The sequence below is a fragment of the Mustela nivalis genome (genome assembly GCF_964662115.1).
Source record: "Mustela nivalis genome assembly, chromosome: 10".
Taxonomy (NCBI): Eukaryota; Metazoa; Chordata; class Mammalia; order Carnivora; family Mustelidae; genus Mustela; species Mustela nivalis.
In genome coordinates, this window is record NC_139029.1 from 75,933,129 (window position 1) to 75,951,176 (window position 18,048).

General features: G+C 36.5%; 1 protein-coding gene across 2 annotated transcripts in view; it reads left to right on the forward strand.

The window, feature by feature from the left end:
* The first annotated feature begins 6,116 nt into the window (after positions 1–6,116).
* LOC309843305 (protein SPO16 homolog) overlaps positions 6,117–18,048 on the forward strand; it is a 32,754-nt gene continuing 20,822 nt past the window's right edge. The window contains exon 1 of one of the 2 annotated variants that reach the window (XM_082688689.1): positions 6,117–6,231. The gene's annotated coding sequence lies outside the window, so the exon portion shown is untranslated. Of the gene's footprint in view, positions 6,232–6,891; positions 6,936–18,048 lie in introns of those variants that run through there. The other variant, XM_082688690.1, reaches the window with a different exon arrangement.

Consider the following 18,048-nt stretch of genomic DNA (forward strand, 5'->3'; position numbering starts at 1 on the left):
GTTCAAAATTCCCTTAAATTCAGGTGTTTTTATGTTCTCAGATCCAGTTTTGGCGGATATGTGGCATTTTCATCTCAGTTGCTTTTACATTATGAGTGAGAACTAAAGGCAGTTTCTCTTGCCAAAAACAAGAATCTGTCGAAATGTCAAAGTTTTGAGGAATTCACCATTAAATTACAGCTCTGCTCAATAACCACAGTAAACCAAAAGTCGCTAAAGCACAAGGGATTATCACTGAGAGTCAGCTCAGAACCAGGAGAGATTTGAGTCAAAGAGGATGAGCAGAGTGCAAAAATTGTGGTGGGGGAGTGCAAAAATTCTTAGTGCCTGAATAAAGAACTGAATATGCTTTGCTTTGATTTTCTATACCATATTCATGCATACGCAAACCTATTTGGAAATAGAAAAGATTTTGAAGCCAAACAACCAGCTATTTTTTAAAACATATGACTTAATCAAATTGAGCCTGTTGTTTTCAATACAACAAAGTGTTTAAATCCAATCATTTAAAAATAAGAATTTATATACATGGTGAGGTTTGAGAATACAGTACTATATCAGTTCCTCAATCAAAGAAAATTGGTGCAAGTCTAGATTTGAAAACAGCCACTTTTCTTTAATTAGACTTCCTCTACATTTTTCTTAGCCTTTGTGTGTGTGTGAGTGTGTGTGTGTTTCCTTTTGACAGTTTAGAGCATCAAGGTCAGAATGTCAGGAATGAAACAGATAACAAAAAGAACATGCAGTAGAGGCTCAAAAGAAAATGTTTGTTCAATATTTGCAATTGACTAAAAGGGAAAAATATTGAAGTATGATTATCCAAGCATTCAAGGCACTAAGTAGATTAGAGGGTTTGCTGCTGCTTATGAAACTGAGACATTTCACAGAAACATCAAGATATTCTTTGCACTGTCTCATAGCAGCTTGTCATTCTACAGCTAATGTGAAAATATGGCATTGCAAGGTTTATGAAATATATATATATTTTTTATTGATTCTATGCTTTCAAGTTCAGGATTACATTTTCCATCCAGGAATAAATAATTTACAGATTAATTTTTCATTATAACTTTCTCACAGCTTGTGAATTAGAAATGTTCTGACACTAAATGTGAATGTAAATTGAACATATTTCTGTGTAGGAATTCTAGGGAGTAGTTAATCATAGCGCTGGGCTGTTTTAGAGTTGCCAAATATATCTGTGTAGTCAGTTTCAATATATTTGGACCTGAATTGTATAGAGAACCTTTAAGAGCAGAACTCAAACAGCCTTATTTGTTCTGGTAATGAATGAATCACTGTAATATATAAGCCTCCCAAACGAAAAGTCATTAGCAGGGTTAGCTGCTAAACAATTATTTGCAGTGTATACCTCCCAGACAAATTAGTTAGCCTGGACTCAGAAGACCAAAGCTTGAAATTAGTCTGAGCCTAGTAGTAATAGGACTAAGAATTTTAATAAAAATAGAAGCCCCCATTGGTAATATTATGGCCGCTAACATTCAATGAAGTCTAATATGTTATTATTGAGACACGAATTAGAAGGTGACTTAATATGTCAAGGCAAATGATACTTCAACATTTAAGTATATTTGTTAGTGCTTATTAGGTAGCAGACATTGTTCTAGGTGCTATAGATTCATCAGTGAACAAAACAGACAAAAGTCCATGCTCATGTGCAGTTTACATTCTAGTGAGAGAAGAAAGGCTACAAACAAAAAAACATAATAAGTATGTATATTATATAGTACGTTAGAAAGTGGCAGATGATATAAAACAAAACACAGATGGGTTAAAAGGGATCAGGAGTGTTTCTAATTTTAGATGAGTAAGTCAAGGTGGGCTTTACTGGGAAGATGACAGCTGAGCTAAGTAAGATTTGAAAGAGGAGAGTGAGTGAATGTGAATATAGTTGGGAGGAGAGCATCTTAGACAGAAAAGCTGGTGCAATAGCCCTGAAGCAGGAGCATGCCTGGAGATATGAGGACAGGAAGGCCAATATGTCTGGAACAGAAGGAGCAAGTTAGGAAAATAGTAGTAGAAGGGATTTAAGGTAGATTCATAAGTAATTATCTTACTTAGGCCCGATAAGTCAGGAGAAGGACATAAGCTTTAATTCTGACTTCTTTTTTTTTTTTTTTAAAGATTTTATTTATTTATTTGATAGAGAGAGATCAGAAGTAGATGGAGAGGCAGGCAGAGAGAGAGAGAGGAGGAAGCAGGCTCCCTGCCGAACAGAGAGCCCGACGTGGGACTCGATCCCAGGACCCTGAGATCATGACCCGAGCCGAAGGCAGCGGCTCAACCCACTGAGCCACCCAGGCGCCCTTAATTCTGACTTCTATTTTAACAACATTACCTTGGTTGCTATGTTGAAAAAGGACTATAAGGGGCAAGGCATAAATAGGGAGATCTCTTAGGAGGTGATTGCAATAATCCAGGTGATTAGTGGTTCAGACCAGGGAGGTGGTAATGGTCTGGATATATTTTGAAGGTACAGGCAACAAGATTTCCTTTTTATTTTTTATTTTTTTAAAGATTTTATTTATTTATTTGACAGAGAGAAACCACAAGTACACTGAGAGGCAGGCAGAGAGAGAGAGAGAAGGAAGCAGGCTCCCTGCTGAGCAGAGAGCCCAACGCGGGACTCGATCCCAGGACCCCGGCAACAAGATTTCCTGATGGATGTGATGGGGCATATGAGAAACCGGCAAGGTATTTAAATTTAACAAGTGTGAGTTATTAACTGAAATGGGGAAGACTATAGGTGGTACAGGTTTGTAGAGGGAAATTAGTTCCGTTTTGGACGTTTAAAATTTGAGAAATCTTAGGTGCCTGGGTGGCTCAGTGGGTTAAGCCGCTGCCTTCGGCTCAGATCATGATCTCAGGGTCCTGGGATCAAGTCCTGCATCAGGCTCTCTGCTCAGCAGGGAGCCTGCTTCCTTCTCTCTCTGCCTGCCTCTCTGCCTACTTGTGATCTCTCTCTCTCTGTCAAATAAATAAACAAAATCTCTTAAAATTTTTTTGAGAAGTCTTTTAGTGGAAATAGTAAATAGGAAGTTGTTAAACTAACCTGGAGTCCAGGGAAAAGGTGAAAGTGGAAGGAAGAAATTTGGGATTTTTCAGCATATGGATTACATCTAAAGCCATGAGTTGACAAGATCACCAAGGGAGCAAATAAAGCCAAAGAAGAAACAAATTCTAAGAACTACACTAATAGCACTCCTAAGAGCATTATTTATAAGAAAATATAAACGGTAAATCTTGTTGAAAAGTAGCCAGTGAGGTTACAGGAAAATCATGAGAGCATGCTATTGGGGTAACCAAGAGAAGTGTTTCCAAGAGAAGAAAGTAGTCAACTTTAACAAATGCCATTCATTGACTAAGTAAAATTAGTATTGAAAATTGTCTGCTGGATTTAACAATGACTATGACAAAAACAATTTCTGTGGCATAGTGGAAATGATAATACCTCATTGGAGGAAGTTTAAGAAAGAATTGGAGAAGAGGCATTAAAAACAGAAATTATATACAATCCTTTTGAGTTTTACTATAAAGGGGAGTAGAAAAATGGGATAGCTGGAGTGGGAAGAGAGAACAAGAGATTTTAAGATGAGAGAAATAATATTTATTTCCTAAAGCCAATGGCCCAGTGGAGAGGATAAAACTTATGTTTTATGACAGAGAGGGGAGGGGCACCTGGGTGGCTCAGCTAGTTAAGCATCTGCTTTCGGTTCAGTTCATGACCCCAGGGTCCTAGGATCTAGTCTCGCAACAGGCTCCTTGCTCCGTGGGGAACCTGCTACTTCCTCTGCCTGCTGTTCCCCTATTTATGTTCTCTCTCTCTGACAAATAAATAAATAAATCTTTAAAAAGAGAGAGAGGAGAAAACTGTTGGAACTATGTTCTTGAGTAAACAAGAGATGGGCTCTAGTGTCCACCTGGAATGTTGACCTTATTTAAAAGCATTCACAGTTAACCAGTATCTACCATGATGGAGAAGGAAACAAAATCTGTGGGTAAAGATGATGATGGATGGCTAGATGTGCTTGTAGGCATCTGTGGAAAGTTCACTTTTGGATGCTTTTATTTCTCTCATTTAAATATTAAGGAAGATCTTCAGCTGAAAGTGAAGATGAGGAAAAGGTGCTAAAGATTTGAAGAAAGGAGAGAAGGTATGAAACTGTTATCTAAGAGAGTGGAAGAAGGAATGGACTGGGCAGATATCATACAGCTGTAAGATAACATTAAGGGAAGATTTAAATAGTAATGACAGCACATAAACATATTGAGTGCTTATGTTTTACTGTTGCACTGTTTTAGAAAGCTTACATATATTGACCTCTGAACTGGCACACTTATTATTCTTATTTTAAGATAAGAAAACCAAGAAGGTATCTGTGGTCACATAGCCAAATAAATGGTGGAGGCATGATATGAAGCCAGGTTGTTTGATTCCAGACTGTAGGCTATTTTTCAACACAATGAAATATTTGTCGATTGAAAAAATTAAGGACTGGGCACAGTCTTAATTTTGGCTTAGTGGCTCAGTCGGTTGGGTGACCCACTCTTGTCTTCGGCTTGGGTGATGATCTTGGAGTTGTGGGATTGAGCCCTGAGTCGGGCTCTGCACTGGGCATGCAACCTGCTTGGGATCCTCTCTCTCCCTTTCCCTCTGCCCCTCATCTCTCTCTCTAATAAAAATAAAAAAAAAAATCAAGGATAAATTAAAGGAAAGAAAGATGAACAGTCACTACTATATCCACAGTCTGTGGATTTCTGCTAAGTCATTTTTATACTCATGTGACCTAAATGATGTTTTCCAGATCTTATACCTTGGTCTTTATGTGGAAGAGGAGCTGACGAGTTAAGGATGTGGCCTAGATATCTTATTGACTTAGGCTTGAATCTCAGCCCTTTTTTTTTTTTTTACTAAATTATCTTGGCCAAATAACTTAATCTCTCTGAGCCCTAGTTCCCTCATCTTTAAAATGAGAATAACATATACTTTACGGCACTTATGGACATTAATATAATCATGTGTGCAAAGTATCTGGTACAGTACTTGGTACATAGTAGGTTCTCCATAAGAATAGTTTTCTTTTCCCTCCCTATCTGGTCATTTGCCCAGAACTTGAGAACCCTCCTCAGAATGGACCCTTCTTTGCACTTGCCAGTTCCACTGCCAGAACTGGAGTCAGGGCTCTCAATCCAGCCAAGTCATCTTGTGGTATAATGGGTAGAAAGGAAAGGCTATCCTGCACTCTTACCTGTTGGGGCCCTCTGAGGCTTAATTTTAGATGCTTCTCTTAGCCCTCTGCAATTAGCCAGCTTGAAACATGAGGACCTTCCAAGGAGGGTCCTCTGGCAGAGCCAACCTTCCTGCCCACACCAGCAGCTGAATCAATTCCTTGGGTTCTGAAATCTACACGGTGTGGCTGGAGTCAGGTCTTGATTAATTTGACCTATCCAATCCTGGCTTTACTGTCCAATAGCAGCAGCAAAAGAGTGCCCCTAATTTTAATATCAGTTATACAACTCTAAACTTACAAAATGGTTACTTCAGGGAGTAATTAATCCACATTACAAAAGTGCTCCAAAGGATTTTTCCTGAAGCCGTATTGTTTTTCCCCCAGCAATTACGTGTTTTTCAAAGGAAGACCTAAATAGTTTTGCATCCCAACCATAAGCTCTAGGCAAGTGGTGGCTTTTCTTTTTCAACTTTTACGGTTCTGAACACCAGCACTTAATAATTTGCTGAGCTTCAGTCGGGTCTGAAAGCAATGGATTCCAAAAGAGTTAACACACAGGTTTTTCTATATTATAATTACAGCCACTAATGAAAATGTGAGTCTGCATTTCATAATTTGGATGAAACGAGGCCACTTTGATTTTATATTGTCAATCAGAGTAAAAGAATTGAGTCTATATTTTAGAAAGTTGTGAAAAACCAACTTCAGGCCACTAAGTGAAACGCAGCAAACTAACTCCTTACTTTTCCTTAACCACTTAGCAGCTGGTGCAAACCATTTAATCTAAGGAGTAGGAAAGGCGGAGCCGGTTAGCGAGGTCTGCGGCTGCGCGAAGCCCAGCCAGTGGAGAGCGCGCATCGCAGCTGGAGTAGCCACCACCACGCCTGGGCCTCTGTGCCCCGCCCTCCAAGCGTCAGGCTACTCGTGGAACGTTCTGGAAGTTTGAGAGCCGACCTGGGCCCAGGGACCTGCTGATTTGGTAGGTGTGTTTGCAACTAGTGAGGCTCTTCATGTTTTTCTTGCTTCCTTCACTTAAGACTGTGATTTTTTCCTCAGACGTGCCGAGGTCCAGTCTTTACCTCAGGGCTTCAGCGGGGTGAGAGAGGATCCGCCCGCACTCTTTTCTTCGTGTGGAAAGTCGTGTGGAAAGGGGTTTCCTCATGTTTTTCATGTAGGATTGTAGAAATGTTTCTTTTCCAGAAGCCCTGTCGTTGTGCAGCCTGCGAATTTATATTTTATTTACTTCCGGTGTTGTCTGCGATCTGTTTCCCCGCCAACTGCGGGGGGTAGGATGTCTCGAGAATGGAAGCGGCCTGGAGATCTTGTAGGCCAGCCTCTCACGTGTCAGTTGAGGCGACTGAGCGGGAACCCGATATATGGGAGATTTTTGTGTATGTGTGCGCAGGGTTAAACAGATTTGAATTTGAAAAACAAAACCCTAATAGTTGGGAATACTAGGGCCTTGGAACCAGCGAAGACTTAAAAGGCCTTGAGTTCGACCTTTTTATTTTTCAGATGAAGAAGCAGGCCGACTAGATGTGCAGTGATTTGCTCAGAGTCGCAGATCTGTGGTGTGGGTGAGCAGCCTGCCTGGCTGCTAGTCCAGGAGCACTTCCCCAGAGATGCAGAGGGGATCCTTGCTGCCTCAACCCTTGTTTTCTTACTCATTTCTAGTCGTTCATGGTACGCTGTTGGGGATCTACTGGTTGCAGTTCCTTTCGCACTTAAAATTGCACAAAATGGGGCGCCTGGGTGGCTCAGTGGGTTAAGCCACTGCCTTCAGCTCAGGTCGTGATCTCAGGGTCCTGGGATCGAGTCCCGCATCGGGCTCTCTGCTCAGCAGGGAGCCTGCTTCCTCCTCTCTCTCTCTGCCTGCCTCTCTGCCTACTTGTGATCTCTCTCTGTCAAATAAATAAAATCTTTAAAAAAAAAAATTGCACAAAATGACTAAACCACTTGTAGCTTCAGTTAAATTGTTCACAAAACCCACATATAAGGGTATGAAGAATTAAATGACTGTTTAATTATATTGACTATATATGATATACTATTTAATTAATAATGACTATATATGAAGAATTAAATGTATTGAGTGAGTGTATTTAAGAGGGTGGTCATTAGCTAAACAGTAAATTAAATTGTATGGGAGGGGAAATAAAAGTTGCAGCCTTTTCCCTAGCCAGGTAGCCATTTACTCGTTCAAAAACAAATTTTTTAAAAAAGATTAAAAAAAAAATGTATTGCAAAGAGAGAGAGCACAAGCAGGGGGAGGGGCAGAGGGAGAGGGAGAAGCAGGCTTCCTGCTTAGCAGGGAGCCCAATGGGGACAGGATCCCGGGACTCTGGGATCATGACCTTAGCCGAAGGCAGACATAACCAACTGAGCCACCCGGGTGCCCCCGAAACAAATGTTTGAGTGTTTACTGTGTGCCCGGTGCTGGAGATACAGTATTCAGTAAAGCAGAAGGTGTTCTCTGCTCTCATAAAGCTAGTTGTCGTTCATTCATTCATGCAATAAATGAGGAAATTAGAGAACATTTGGTACCAACCCAGCAGGAAGAACTTTCTAATTATTAGATTTGTTCAGAAGTAGAATGAAACTGCCTTAGGAGATACTAACCGTAACTAAATGTGACTTTCATCTGGGTTAGTTGGTTTCTCGGTTTTACTTCGAACTAATTTTGTATTAAATAACATGACAAATATTAATTTGACATTAAGATGTTTATGATTTAGGGAAAATTAAATGTGTTTATAAATAATTTTGTTGGGCAAAACATGGTAGGTGCTCAGCAGAAGTGTTGTGAGGTGGAAGGAAGGAAAGGTCTCATTTGAACTGAAGGGGATCAGGGTTTGTTTCTTGCAGGAGACAGGATTTTTAATGGGCCCTGAAGGAGAGGTAGGATTTTTTTTATAGATATTCTTTTTAGAATAGTTTTAGATTTACAGAAAGATTGAGGTAAAAGTCCAGAGTATTCCTATATACTGTTCGTTTCGTTTCCCCTATTACTGACATCTTGTACTATATGGTACATTTGTCACAATTAATGAACCATTATTATTGCATTATTATGAACTAAATTATGAACTAAAGTTCATAGTTTATTCTGATTTCCTTTGTTTTTTACTTAATGTTTTTTTTTCCTATTCCAGGATTTCAGTCAGTATAGCACATTACATATAATTATAATGTTTCCTTAGGTTCCTCCTGGCTGTGACAGTTTCTCACACTTTCTTTGTTTTTGATGACTTTGATGGCTTTGAGGAGTGCTGGTCAGGTATTTTGTACTATGCCCTACTATTGGAATTTGGTGTGTTTCTCAGGGTAGGACTGGGATTATGGATTATTGAGATGAAAGTTACATTATATCAGTGATGTATACTATCGATGTATTGATGGCTATTAATATAGAGTTTGACCACCTGGCTGAGGTAGTACCTATCATTTTTCTCCAATGTCTCTTGGAGGCAGTGTCAGGAGATTTGTCTCTTCTCCCCATTTAATAATTTTTTCAATCCTTTGTATCAGTATGGATGTGTGGATATTTGTTTTGTACTTGGAATTATATTATTTTTTTACTTATTTTGCTACTCACATTGTTCCAGCTTTGGCCATGGGAGTCTCTTTCAGTTGATTCCTTTACTTTTTGTCATACTCCTCTCAATGTGAGATTTTTCTTTGTTTTGTTTTTAATCACTTCCTTACTTTCTGGCACTACAGAATACTCTAGGCTCAGCTTATATATTTATTGTCCCACTCCTAGAATGAGCCATTTCTTCAAGGAGCCCTGTTTCTTTTTATTGGCAAATGGTATTAGAAACCAAAGTGATTGTTGCTGAGAAAGTATCAGTTCTTTTAGGCCCCTCTCATGACAGAGCAAGGAAATATATACTTGTGTGTACTAATTAATGCATGGCCACACGTTCATTAATAAGTATTTATGTATCTATTCATTTGTATCTCTGTTAAACTAAAAGTGATTTCATACTGATGTTGCCAACTCTAATCCATTACCACCTGAATCATTCTAGCCTTGAAAGTAGATTAAAAAGAAGATTTAAGCAAAAGTATGAAGAATAAAGTTTAAAAATGCAGTCATGAACCTTCTTGTACAGATATTTTATTACATGTTGCATGCATTTCTTTTCAGTATAAACTTGGGAGTATAATTTCTGGGTGTGTATCTTCAACTTTGGTAGATATTTCCTGTCAAGAACTCTGAAAAGTCTTAGATTCATCCTACTTGCAAGCTAACAAGTTGGCCTGATATTGTTTGATGCTGGCAGAAGATACTTGCTGCCTGGACCAGGCACAGGTTTTAAAAGAAAATTATGGCAAAAGTAGTAGCCAAAGATTTAGGTTCTTAATGGTTTCCCGGCTTCCAAATCCCACAAGAGGTAGACATGTTGGAATAACACAAGTGGATTTAGACACTTGGAATTGGTTACATTAACAGAGGGGAGCCCTAACTAATGAGTGATGACAAGCCTGCTCAGTGCATTTCTCAGTGTTGCTTATTGCAAATGAAAAATGACCTGGGTAAAGAGTGAAGGCCTGATATTCTTGGCATTTTCAGAAAAAACAAACAAACAAACAAACAAACAAACAAAAAAAACCCAAAACTATGCAGGGACACTAGGGCCCATCAAAGATTACCCCAACAATGTCTAATCATCTTCCAAAATGGTTATATTAGTTTATATTTCAGTTACCCTGTGTAAGAGTCCTTGTTGCATATCTTAACCAGTTTTTTTTTTTTAACTCTCTTATTTTTGTCACTTCATGCAGCCATTCTTAACTGGATTCTGTAAGCGAATTAAACTTATAGAACATGATTTGAGTGATTATTTTTTCATTCCTTCCAAGGATGGTACAAATCTAGTACCATTCTAGATGCGTAGGAGAGAACCAAGATCATGATATACCATGAATGTTTTAGGGAGGGCTTGGAAAATTATGGCTCATGAGTCAAATCTGGCCCTCTACCTTTGGAGCCAAGAATAATTCTTTATATTTTAATTTTTTTATTTTTAAAACATCTTATTTATTTATTTGACAGAGAGAGATCACAAGTAGGCAGAGAGGCAGGCAGAGAGAGAGGAGTAAGCAGGCTCTCCACGGAGCAGAGAGCCCGATGTGGGGCTGGATCCCAGGACCCTGGGATCATGACCTGAGCTGAAGGCAGAGACTTTGATCCACTGAACCACCCAGGTGCCCCAAGAATAATTCTTTACAGATTTAAGTGATTAGGAAAAATATTTGTGATGGATGAATATTATGTGAATTTCATATCTTCATGTCCTTAAATGCAATTTTAAGAAATATATTAGTTTACTTTTTGTCTGTGGCTGGCTGTATCCATGCTATAGTGGCAGAGTTGAGTCATTGCAAGAGACTATATGGCCCACAAAGCCTAAAATAGTTACTATCTGGTCTTTTACAGAAAATACAAATAAATGAAAGGACATTCTGTGTCCATGGATTGGACAACTTACATTCTTAAGATATCCATTCTACTCAAAGGCGTATGTGACTATTAGTGCCAACTTCTCTCAGCCAGAATTTCCTGAAAAAAATTAGTAAATATTCTCTTTTCCTTTTCACATTGGTTATTCAAAACCCAGCCAAAAATGAAGTTTAGTGCTCAGTTGCTTATATTCTCTTTCGAGCATTCTACACACTAATATATATGTTTAAATATATTTATACACCATTTTCATTCCATTTCCTTTTTTACTAGATTTTATTTATTTATTTGATAGAGAGTGAGACACATGGAGCATGAGGGGGTGTTGGGGCAGAGGCAAAGAGAGAGTGGGAGAGAGAATCCTTAAGCAGGCTTCCTCCTAGTGTACAGATCCCCTCATGGTACTCAGCTGGAGGACCCGGAGATCATGACCTGAGCTGAAATCAAGAGTTGTACGCTTAACCATCTGAACAACCCAGGAGCCCCTGTTAATCCTCTTGATAGCCTTATGGGGTAAGAAGTGTTATCCGTAATTTACAGATGAGGAACTGCATGAGAAGTTATGTGATTTGCCCTAGATCAAATCATTTACAAGTAGTAGGTAGCAGAGCCAAGGATTCAAATCAGGGAGCCTCACTGGAGACCACACATTCAAACAGTACACCATATTGCTACTTCATGATGTGGTTTAATCCTCACAGAGGTGTTATGAAATAGGACTGTTATTTGCATTTTACAAATGAGACAGCTGAGGTTTAGAAAGGTAAAAATGACTTGCCTGAGTGCACATAACTAGTAAGTAAGTGAAGGGACCAGGATTTGAATCTAGGTACTCAACCACAGAATTTGTGCCCTTAATTATGTTATACTGCTCTGAAGTTGGCTACACAGTCTTTTAAAGAATAACCTTTAATACCACATACTTTAATCTTTTAAAAAAATCTAAAAACTCTTGGTCCCATTTATTCTAGGTTTTGATTTAATGTTTGAGAATTCCCAATATCTGGAACCTCTTAAAGCCATGCTGGGTGGATTGTCAAGCCAGATAAACATTGTGCTTTCCTGAGTTTGTCTCAATTCCCAGTCCAGAAAGGATTCCTAGGGCTTCCTTCCTCTCTTTAAGGACTCACTTCAGTGCTGCCCTCTTTCTCTCCTTGTACATAGAAACTTATCGATCTATCCTCACCTTGGTGATTTCTGTGCTTTAAGAAAATGAAGAATAGTTGCTTCTTACAGAAATGAAGGAGAACTCTGTTTGATAATGAGCACTCTTCTAAATTTTTTGTGTGTTTTACTTTTGTAAAAGATGTTACCACTGAAAGAAGATACCATAAAAGTAAAGGTGTTTTTTCTAGCCTTATAAGCAGTGCAGGTTACTTTCACTAAAAGTTGAATGTGTTTTTCCTTTTGGAAAATAATTGGGTTATAGTAACTTCTGGGACCTTTTTCAGTGACTATTAAGGTGTTTCAAAAGGCTAATTTTCACTTCATAACAGAGGATTAAGTTCTGTTTTCTTTGCTTGATTTTACCTGCCTGGTATTAATTTTGGTTTCCATAGCAGCAAGAGTAAGCTACTGGCAATGGAGTAGCTAGAATTGCTGCAGATTTCACAACTTCCACACAAGAGATATTTTAATATGGACCATATCTTCTTTATCCATTCATCTGCTTGGTTCTTTCCAGTTTGGCGACTGTGGCCATTGCTGCTATGAACACTGGGGTACAGATGGTCCTTCTTTTCACTACATCTGTGTCTTTGGAGTAAATACCCAGTAGTGCAATCCATCAGAAAAGATGAATACCCAACTTCTGTATCAACATGGATGGGAGTGGAGGAGATTAAGTCAAGCAGAGAGTCAATTACCGCATGGTTTCACTTAGTTGTGGAGCATAAGGAATAACACGGAGAATATTGGGAGATGGAGAGGAGAAGTGAGTTGGGGGAAATCGGAGGGGGAGAAAAACCATGAGAGACTGTGGACTTTGAGAAACAAACAGGGTTTTGGAGGGGAGGGGGTTAGGGGTTGAGTGATCCTGGTGGTAGGTATTAAGGAGGGCACGTATTCCCCGGAGCACTGGGTGTGGTACATAAACAATGAATCTTGGAACACTGAAAAAAAAATTACACAAAAAAAATTTTTAATAGCTCAAGTGTTGAACACCTGCTTCTTACACAACAAAATCTGTTAATTTAAAAATGAAACACATCATTTTTAAACATTTTTGGATCTACTTAAAAGCTTTGAAGAGATTCAGGCATATTTTACATATATATTTAATATGTACATTAAATACATAATGTTTATAATATATACTTATGTAATATACGTTAGTTATATATACTTATGTAATCTGTGGTATATGTAATGTATAATTATGTTATTAATCACATATACATATCAATACATATTATATTATGTTATAATACATACAAATTACATAATACATATTTATATATAATAAAATACATAGAATACATAATATAAAAATTATTGAGGTGTAATTGATGTATAATGAATTGCACTGGATGATATGATGTTTTGATACATTTATACAATTGTGAAACCATTACTGCTAATCAATACAGTGAACATACCCATCATCCCCAGAAGCTTTTTCCTGCATGTTTGTATTTTTCCCTTCTGTCCCCATTATTCCATCATCTCATAACCATGGTTCTGTTTTCTATCACTGTAGATTAGTTTGCATTTTCTGGAGTTTTATTTGGAGTTTTATGAAGAATATATTCTTGATAAAAATCATTTACCAGATATATGTTTTGCAAATTTTTTTTTCAATCTGTGGCTTCTATTTGTATTATCCTAATAGTGTCTTTTGAAGGGGAGAACTTTTTAAACTTTGATTAAGTTCAGTTATCAACTTTTTTTGTATGGATTGTGGTTTTAGTGTCATATGTAAACATTTTTGCCTGACTCAAGGGTACAAAGATGTCCTATTTTTTTCTATACCATTTACTGTAGTTTTATGTTTTACTTGTACGTCTGTGATCCATTCTGAGTTAACTTTTGTATATGATGTGAGGTAGGGATCCAAGTTTTCTTTCTTTTTAACTTATGGAAATCTAATTGTTCCAACACCCTTTGTTGAAAAGACTATCCTTTCTCCATTCAGTTGCTTTGGCAGTTTTGTCAAAAATCATTTAACCATAAATGTAAAGTTTATTTCCTTATTTAATTCTAATGATATATAAGTAAACACTTAAGCCAGTGCTGCAGTCTCGTGTTTGCTGTGGCCTTATAGTAAGTTGTGAAATTAGGTAGAGAAAGTGAAATTTTGTTCTTTTTTTCCAAAATTGTTTTGGCTGTTCTTGGTCCTTTGAATTTTCATATACACTTTAAGGTCAGCTTGACAAGTTCTACAAAAACAAAGAAACTAATAGGATTTGTGATAGGGAATGTATTTATTAAATCTGTAGATCAATTTGGGAAGAACTGCCTTTACAAATACTGAGTTTCCAATCCAAGAACATGGAATGTCTTTATATATATAGGTCTTCTGTTAACTTCTTTCAACAGTGATTGGCTGTTTTCAAAACGTAAGTCTTGTACTTATTTTGTTAAGTTTATTTAAATTATTTTATTTTTTTATACTATTGTGAATGCAGTTTTCTTAATTTCATTTGGAAAATGTTTTAATTGAAGTACAATTAAGATACAGTGTTGTATTAGTTTTAGATGTACAACATACTGATATGACAATTCTGTACATTACTGAATACTCACCATGATAAGTGTAGTCACCATTTGGCACCATACAATGTTATTAGTATTACTGACTATATTACCTATGCTGTACTTTTCATTTACCTGACATTTATTTTAGAACTGGGAAATTGTATCTGTTATTCTGCTTTATCTATTTCACTGCCTGCCCCGAACCTCCCCCCTGGAAACTCCTGTATTTCAGTGTCTATATTGTTTTTTTGTTTGTTTTGTTTCTTATATTCCACATATAAGTGAAATCATATGGTATTTGTGTTTTTGTTTCTGACTCATATCATTTAGCCTAATGCCTACTAGATCATTTGCAAATATCTTCTCCCATTCAGTAGGTTGTCTTTTTGTTTTGTTGATGGTTTCTTTTGCTGGGCAAAAACATTTTATTTGCTGTAATCCCAGTAGTTTGGTTTGGTTTCCTCTGCCTTAAGGAGACAGATACCTAAATATGTTGCTAAGGCCTGAGAGATTATTGCCAGTGTTTCTTTTAGGAGTTTTATGGTTTTAAGGTCTCACAATTAGGTTTGTAATTCATTTTGAGTTTATTTTTGTGTATAGTATAAGAAAGTGGTCCAGTTTCATTCTTTTGCATGTGGTTGTCCAGTTTTCCCAGCACACTTATTGAAAATGCTGTCTTTTCTCCATTATACACATTTTTGCTTCCTTTGTTGTAGATTAATTTGGCCTTATAAGAATGGGTTTATTTCTGGGCTCTCTATTCTATTCCATTGTGCGTCCAATTTTGTGCCAGTACCATACTGGTTTGATGACTCTTGCTTTGTAGTGTATCTTGAAATCTCGGATTGAGATACCTCCAGTTTTATTCTTTTTTCTCAAGATTGGTTATTTGAGATTTTTCATATTTACATACAAATTTTAGGATTATTTATTCTAATTCAGTGAAGAATGCTGTTGGTATTTTGATAGGGACTGCTTTGAATCTGTAGGTTGCGTGGGTTAATATGGATGTTTTAACAATATGGATTCTTCTAATTAATGAGAATGGTAATTGTGTCATCATCAGTTTCATCAGCAATGTCTTATAGTTAGCAGAGTATAGGTCTTTTATCTCCTTGGTTAAATTTCTAGGTATTTTGGATTGTTTATTTTTTTCCATCTGTAAATGTCTTATTTTATTCATTTCTCTACTACTTTGTTATTGAAGTATAGAAATGCAAAATTTTCTATGTATTAATTTTGTATCTTGCAACTATACTGAATTCATTTATCAGTTCTATTTTTTTTTTTTAGTAGAAACTTTAGGGTTTTATATGTGTAGTATTATGCTGTCTGTGAATAGTGAGGGATTTACTTCTTCACCAATTTGGATGTCTTTTTTTTCTATTTCTTGTCTGATTGCTGCAGTTAGGACTTCTAGTACTGTGCTGAATGAAAGTACTGAGAATGGATTGCTTTGTTTTGTTCCTGACCTGCAAATTTTGTTCCTGACAGTTTGCTTTGTATTTCACCTTTGAGTGTGATGACAGCTGTGGGGTTTTCATTTATGGCCTTTATTATGTTGAGATATGCTCCCTTTGAACTCATTTTCTTGAGAGTTTTTAATCACGAGTGGATATTGTATTTTGCCAAATTTTTTTTTGCGTCTATTGAGATGATCATACTCTTCTTATTCCTTTTTTTTTTTTTTTATTAATGTGATGTATCACATTGATTGATTTGCCAGTATTGGACTACCCTTGCATCCCTGGAATAAATCCAACTTGTTCATGGTGAATGACTTTTTAAACATATTGTTGAATTTGATTTGCTTAGATTTTGTTGCGTATTTTTGCATTTATGTTCATCAGAGACATTGGGCTATAGTTTTCTTTTTTAGTAGTGTCTGTCTAGGTCTGGTATCAGGGTAATGCAGGCCTTGCGGAATGAATTTGGAAGTTTTCCTTTCTCTTTTATTTCTTGGAATAGTTTGAGAAGAACACGTGTTAACGCTTTTCTAACTATATATGTATTTATCTTTAGAAAGGTTTTTTAAGTTTTTATTTTAATTCCTGTTAGTTAAGATACAGTGTTATTTTAGTTTCAGGTGTACAATATTGTGATTCAACAATTCCATACATCACGCAGCACTCATCATGGAATGTATACTTCTTAATCTCCATCACCTTTTTAATCCACCCCCCCATTCCTCTCTGGTAACCATCAGTTTGTACTCTAGAAATGGGTTTAATTTTTCTAGTTTTTTAAAAATGGAGTAAGGTGCCAATTTGAGACCTTTTTGAATTTAGTCTTTTAAAGCTATAAATTTCCTTCATACTGGTTTAGCTATATCTCATAAATTTTTGATATTTTTATTTTTGTTCTCACTTAGCTCAAAATATTGTCGAATTTCCTTTGTGATTAGTTTTTTGACTCATGTATTTCTCGGGTGAGTTTAATTTCTTTATATGAAGAAATTTGTCTTATATTGATTTCCAATTTAATTCTCTTGTGTTAGAGGACATACTTCTTATGGCTTTTGTTTCATGTATTTTGGGTCTCTGTTAATGGCAGTGCACTTACAGTTGTTATATATCCCTAATATATGGACTCGTTCATCATTGTAAAGCATCTCTCCTTGTCTCTAGTGATGTTTCTTGTCAATTTTGTTTTTTATTAATATAGCTACTCCAACTGTCTTACGGTTACTGTTTGCATGATGCATCCTTTTTCTATTTTAGGAATTTTCATTCCATTTACATCTTTGAATCTAACACAGCATATAGTGGATTTTGCTTTGACTGGAATATTTTATCTGTTGACAGTTAATATAGCAGATTTATGCTTACTATTTAGGTTTTTAAAGAGATATAATCCACATAACACAAAAATAACCATTTTAAAGTGAATTAAAATGAATTTTTAAAGTGAATTAGAGTGAATTTTAAACTCAGTGATATTTTAGCATATTCACTAAGCTGTACAACAATCACCACTATTAAATTTACAATTTTATTATTTGTTCTTTTTTTTTGTTTTTGTTTTTGTTTTTTTGTTATTTGTTCTTTATATGTATTTGTTGTTTCTGTTATTTTTTTACTACCATTTTTGTGATATATGAATATATTTTAATTACCACTTTAATTTCTCTGTTAATTTCTTTCCTTTTATTAAGTTTTTTTTTAGTGCTTTCTCTTGAGATTACAATATGCTTATTATTATTATTTCAGATTAATACTTTTTCTTGGCACTATAAAATGGATTCTCCCACTGTGGGATATTAGAATGACTTGCTTACAACCAAAATAACTTATTTTGTTACTAGAAGCCTATTGTTAATATTGTCAGCATATCTTTTTTTTTTTTTTAAGATTTTATTTTTTGACAGAGACACAGCAAAAGAGGGAAAACAAGAAGGGGGAGTGAGAGAGAGAAGAAGCCTTCATGCTGAGGGGCTTGATCCCAGGACCCTGAGATCATGACCTGAACTGAAGCAGATACTTAATGACTGAGCCACTCAGGCCCCCCTGTTGTCAGCATATCTTATCACTAATTTATAGTAATAACTACTGTGTTAAGTGTTAAGGGAGTATAGTAAGGAGTTGAATTCATATCTTAAGTAGAGGGAAATCCTCTAATGATATTATTTAGGGA